Source organism: Bison bison, unplaced genomic scaffold, assembly GCF_000754665.1.
Source record: "Bison bison bison isolate TAMUID 2011002044 unplaced genomic scaffold, Bison_UMD1.0 scf7180017864136, whole genome shotgun sequence".
NCBI lineage: Eukaryota > Metazoa > Chordata > Mammalia > Artiodactyla > Bovidae > Bison > Bison bison.
Window position 1 is genome coordinate 9,881,061 of NW_011494708.1, and position 6,000 is coordinate 9,887,060.

General features: G+C 35.5%; 1 pseudogene; it reads right to left on the minus strand.

Moving 5' to 3' along the window:
- Positions 1-3,225, minus strand: part of LOC104988592 — a 104,398-nt pseudogene extending 101,173 nt beyond the window's left edge.
- Positions 3,226-6,000: the final 2,775 nt, after the last annotated feature.

Consider the following 6,000-nt stretch of genomic DNA (forward strand, 5'->3'; position numbering starts at 1 on the left):
TTTTCTGCTCTACCATCATCTTTGCATTACAAGAATACAAATGTAAGAGATTTGGACAACTAACGTTTATGAGAAAGCTTGTAGTTTCATGGCTACTAGCATAGATTTTGGAGTCAAATCAAATTGCTGTGGACCTCAGAGGATGTAGTTAACCTTGTTCATCTTAATATCCTCTAAAAGCAGATGGTCTTGACTCCCTAATAAGATTATAGTGATGTTTTTCATAAAGAGTATTTAATAAAGGCTTAGCAAGGTACAGGACACAATAAGTAGCAGTCTCGTGAATAATTTACATAATGGGTTCTGGAATTAGAAAGAAAGTGTACAAAGCTTATTACATGACACTCTAATACTCAGTTTCCATATTTATGAATTTTTTTTTTAATTCCCCCTTCCTATGATCAATGACTACTAACTGGGGTATTCAATGAAGAGCCCTCAGCACCCTTAGTGATTCATTGTCCTTCATCCTTGTTACTCTTTCAAGTCAAATTATTAATATCAGCTGAAGGAGGAATGAAGGGCTAGTAAAAGCCTAAGGTGATCTAATGTTGATGACAATTATATAGCTGATGAAAACAATGTTTAAATATTGAAATTTTCACCCCCAAAAATTGTGTTTGTGCTTTCCAATAAATATTTTATGACACATGCCTATTATTTTGCCTGCATAGACATAATAGAGATGTGTTTTTTTAAATCCTCATATTGATGAAATTGAGGGAAATAAAATTTCATTTTATTTAAATAAAACTTCCTATAGTTTGTGTGGTACTAGTTGAGGGAAACAAATGTATAGTGTGCATATTAGTTTTGCATATATATGAATATAATACAGAAATATATTTGTGTGTATAGAGATTTTATATGTAATAGCAGTAAAGATTGGAAATTACCTTACACAGCACAGATTATAGAATGACAGAAGTATTCTATGTTTTTCACTTTATAAATCAGGTACTACAATGAAAAGTTTGAAATCCTCATTTCATTCTGCATTTGGTCATATCATGTATACATAAAGTTATTTTATTTTGCTACTTAAAAGGACTTGATTAAAACATAACTCAAGAGTTTTAGAAATTGAAGATTCTTAGAAAAACTATACAATTAAATCAACTAATTTATCTATTTTAGTTACTGCCATGTATCCACTGCTGAGAATACTTGGTAAATAGTATATATTGTCTATAAATATTTTCCAAATGCAAATGGTGTTCCTCTAATTATTCAATCAGTTTTCATTCTAACCCTTACCTTGCTTTCTTTTTAGGTCTAAACTCAAGGTCCACGTGTCCACTGCTAATGTGTGTGCATTTTTGAAGATTTTTTAATGGACTGCCTTTTAAAGTCAAAGACTATACCCCATTAAGATTTGCCAGGGAACCCTTGAGCAGTCTTGGTCATTGAAGATCCTTTTCCCACTCTCTGTGGTTTATGATAAGCAGAGATTTTTTTTTTTTTAATAAGATGTCCTCAGGAAAACTCTCATAAGCTTATCAAAATTCCATCTATAATTTTGTGTTGGTTCCAATGCTTTAGGTCAAGCTCATGGAGTTGTAATATTTTCTAAAAATGTATGAAGATTTGAGTAAGCATAATTAGCAATGCTGCTAAGATCTAAGAAACTTAAACCATCTGTCTATTACCAAGTGCTTTGATTCTCTGTCAGTGTACTGGATAGGAGTTTGAGGAAAGACTGGCTCAATCTGATCAGACATTTTACAATATGCTTGTTTTATTGTAGTAGTTAGAAGTATAAAGCTCATATTTATTCAGTGAATGTGACATGTATTTTGTGAGCAATAATTAGGCAGATAGTAATGCACTCAGTGAAGTCAAGTGAAGTGAAGTCTCTCAGTCATGTCCGACTCTTTGCGACCCCATGGACAGTAGCCTACCAGGCTCTGCAGTTCATGGGATTTTTCAGGCAAGAATACTGAAGTGGGCTGCCATTTCCTTCTCCAGGGGATCTTCCCAACCCAGGGATAGAATCCAGGTCTCCTGCACTGCAGACAGCCACCAGGGAAGCCTGTTGCACTCAGTGAAACATTCCCAGAGAAATATACAACAAGGTCACTAATGGGCAGGGTTGAATTACATATTCTGATTTATTGTTGTGCTAACACACATCTTTAACTTCAGAAACAATGTACTTTCAAACATCTGTTTCCAGTTGGTAAAATGTTATCAAAAATAATAAAAATCAAATTAAATGTAATTTTTATTTGTAAGTATCATTTAAAAGTCAGACTCTGCTCCAGATGCCTAGAAGACCTCATTAAACAAAAGATCCCTAAATTTATGGAACTTACATTGTAGTGGAAGAGACAAAGAGTAAGCAATGTATATAATTACAAAGTAAATTATATAGCACATTAGAAAGTAACACAAGCTACAATTATTATGAGAAGGATTGAGAAAAAGAGAACAAAGAAAGAAGGAACATGATGCTGTGGAAGTTACTGTGTCAGATGTTATAGGCAATTTAATATTGAGTAGTCAGGGTGTGTCTCATTGAGAACTTGATATTTATGCAAATGCTTGGATGAGGTGAAGCAGTTAGACATGTTATGGAAAGCCATGTGTATATCTAAAGGAACCATGCTCTAGGAAGGGAGAATACTGGTACAAAGTCTATGCAGATTGAGAATATTTTTCATGTTCAAGAAAACAGGCCAGTAGGTTTCAGTGGGAGTTATGAGGAACAAGTAATAAAGGAAATCAGAAAGCTAATAAGGAATTTAGATCATGCAGGCACTTGATATCATAAAAGACATTGGCTCTTAAACTGAATGACTTGGTGACCCCAGTGTTTTGAGGAATAACACGATTTCACTTTATTTAAACTGATTATTCTGATGGCTGGGTTGAATATCCACAGCATTGTTAACAAGTATCACATAGATCATAAACATTCTTTCACCTTTTTTCTGGAATCATTCTTTCAAAATAATAACAAAGACTCAATTTCTGGAATATTGAGGGCTAAATTTTTTAGTTTATTCTAAATCCCCAGAGTATCTGGTGGTGTTGGACATGTAGGTCAGCATTCAGAAAAAACAAGATACTTGACTAAGCACCAAATCACTAATTCAACCAACAAAGAGGTTTGAGAACCTCTGGCCCCTGCTGATTTGCTCTTGTGAAGTCTTTTGAGTAGCTTCGGGTATTTTTATCCTTGAGGGTGAGGAAGAATATCCCATCCTCATCCTCATCAACCATCTTTGCTCCTTCCACTGTCCAGCTCCAGAAATCAGAGTAAAAGTGGTTCTGTTAAGATGTGATTGAGTATCTGAAAGTTCTATCTCATAATTTAAGAATAACTTAAAGTTCTATAGACAATAAAGGGCTTGCATGTATTAGAAAACCAATCATTGAGTTCAATCTCATCCTGCAAAACTGACATATTAATAAACTACCTCACTAAATAACTGAGAATTTTTAAAGACAAAGGTGTGATAGTACTTGATTAACTTGTGTTCTCATATTAATATGAATTAAAATGATTATATGTATTACTTCAACCTCAATTGCAATTTAAATTATGAAAATGTTGAATGTCCTATATTTTAAAGTAAGCTACTTCTATGAACATAATTTATCAACCTTACCAACTTTTTTGATGTTCAGAACAAATTGTATAGTAATGTGCCTCAATCCACTTTTTAGAAACTGGACATACTTCAACACTTCAATATCAATAGCTTTTCCAAATTTTCAAAATAAAACTTCAACCTATTTTCATAATTATAATGCATACATATGTATATATTTATGTAAAATTCACTCAAAATACACTTTTAATAAACTGGCATACGGTAGATTAAAAAAACACAAATGGACTTTATAATACTGTTTCATGGTAATTATGTCACCAAACAATTTCATTTTCTAGGACGCTAGATGATGACAGAGTTAGTATCAGATACCATTTAAGGATCCATCAATATACAGTACTTTTGAAGGCAAAAAAGCATATTTCCGTGAACACTTAAAGTGGTTTTAGAAAGAGAAAATTGAATTAACAATTAACTAATTCTTTCTAAAAGGGCCTCATTTGGCAGGTTCAAAAAGCAGATGGCTCATCGAGACTGACAGAAGCTTATTAAGATCTGAAAACAGTATTTCTCTATTGGTTTTACAATGCCAGTACAGTTTAATCCATAAGAGAAGAGTAGTTTGTTGCAAAAGACAGGTGTGTTATTATTGATATGGAAATCAATTAGTTTCTTTTTATAATAATATTATAAAACTACCTAAAAATTTTAATACAAAAAGTAAAATAATTGTTGCAAAGTGTAAGACCCAACACCAAATGTAAATTCAGGCTATTTCTTGGCTTGCAACCACCATGGAATCACTCCTTACAGTGAATAATATTATACTTGCCTTGATCCCATGAAAAATTGAATAAGAAAGTCAACATTTGATAGGTCTTTTTGAATTTTGAGGAAATCACATCCAATAATTAGAGATATTAGTTGGTCTTAAATACCAAATACTTGGCACAGAGGCCATGCAATGTTTTCTTTACCAAATTTTACTGAATAGAGGGGTTAAAAAACACTAGTGTTTTAAACTACACTAGGTACAAAATCAGAGAAGGCGATGGCACTCCACTCCAGTACTCTTGCCTAGAAAATCCCATGGACGGAGCAGCCTGGTGGGCTGCAGTCCATAGAGTTGCTAAGGGTAGGACACGACTGAGCGACTTCACTTTCACTTTTCACTTTCATGCATTGGAGAAGAAAATGGCAACCCACTCCATTGTTCTTGCCTGGAGAATCCCAGGGATGGGGGAGCCTGGTGGGCTGCCGTCTATGGGGTCGCACAGAGTCGGACACGACTGAAGCGACTTAGCAGCAGGAGCAGCAGGTATAAAATACATATTTTTTTTAACATTAAAAAAAAATTGGTGATATAGTTCTTACTGTAGAACTTCTCAAGGAGACTCCACAAAGGGAGGTCGTATATCTAGGAGCATGTCAGACTCTGTGGAAAGGACAACATTCATGAAACACTTGAACAAACGACTATGGCTCTGAGGGTCATGCCCATCTTCTGACACTTTGCCCCTGACATAATGCAATAAATATAATCAACAGAGACCTTGGTTAATAGATACAAGTGCTAAAATGGCTAAAAACAATTTTGAAGAGCTATTGCTTAACATCCCGTCAATGGAAAAACAGCTTTCTGGATGTTATGGTTAAGCATCTGCCACAAAAATTATCCAAAGAAGAATGCCTTTTGACTCATCACTGATAGTCAAGTGGTTTTGGAGAGAAGTACAGGGAAGCAAAGATACTGCAATATGGCAGCAGGAGTTGTGGAAGTTAATGTGCTTCTAGACATTAAGCTCTTGCGGCTACACAGATATCCCATAGCTCAGTTGATAAAGTATCTACCTGCAATGCAAGAGACGTAGGTTCAATTCTTGGGGTCTGGATGATCCCCTGGAGTTGGAAATGGCAACCTACTCCAGTATTCTTACCTGGAGACTCCCATGGACAGAGGAGCCTGGCATGGGGTCACAAGAGTTGGATACCACTTAGCAACTAAAACACCACCATTAGATACTTTAAAGGGTTTCCCAGGTGACTCAGTGATAAAGAATCCGCCAGCCAATGCAAGAGATGCAGGAGACACAGGTTTGACTGCTGGGTCAGGAAGATGTCCCTGGAAGAGGAAAAGGCAATCCACTCCAGTATTCTTGCTTGAAAAATCCCATGGACAGAGGAGCCTGGTGGGCTATAGTCTATGGGGTTGCAAAGGGTCAGGCACAACTGAGCACACACACACATACACACACACACACACACACACACACACAGAGGTACTTTAAAAATGTGTTCCTAAAGTCAGGTTTGCTGATGTGTGAAATACAGAGCTTATGGAATATAAGCTGTGGACACAGAAAAATTAGATGTATGAGATGGGTAAGTATGGGAATTCAAATAGCACATAGGGGTGGGTTTATTTGAAGTGACTGCCTTA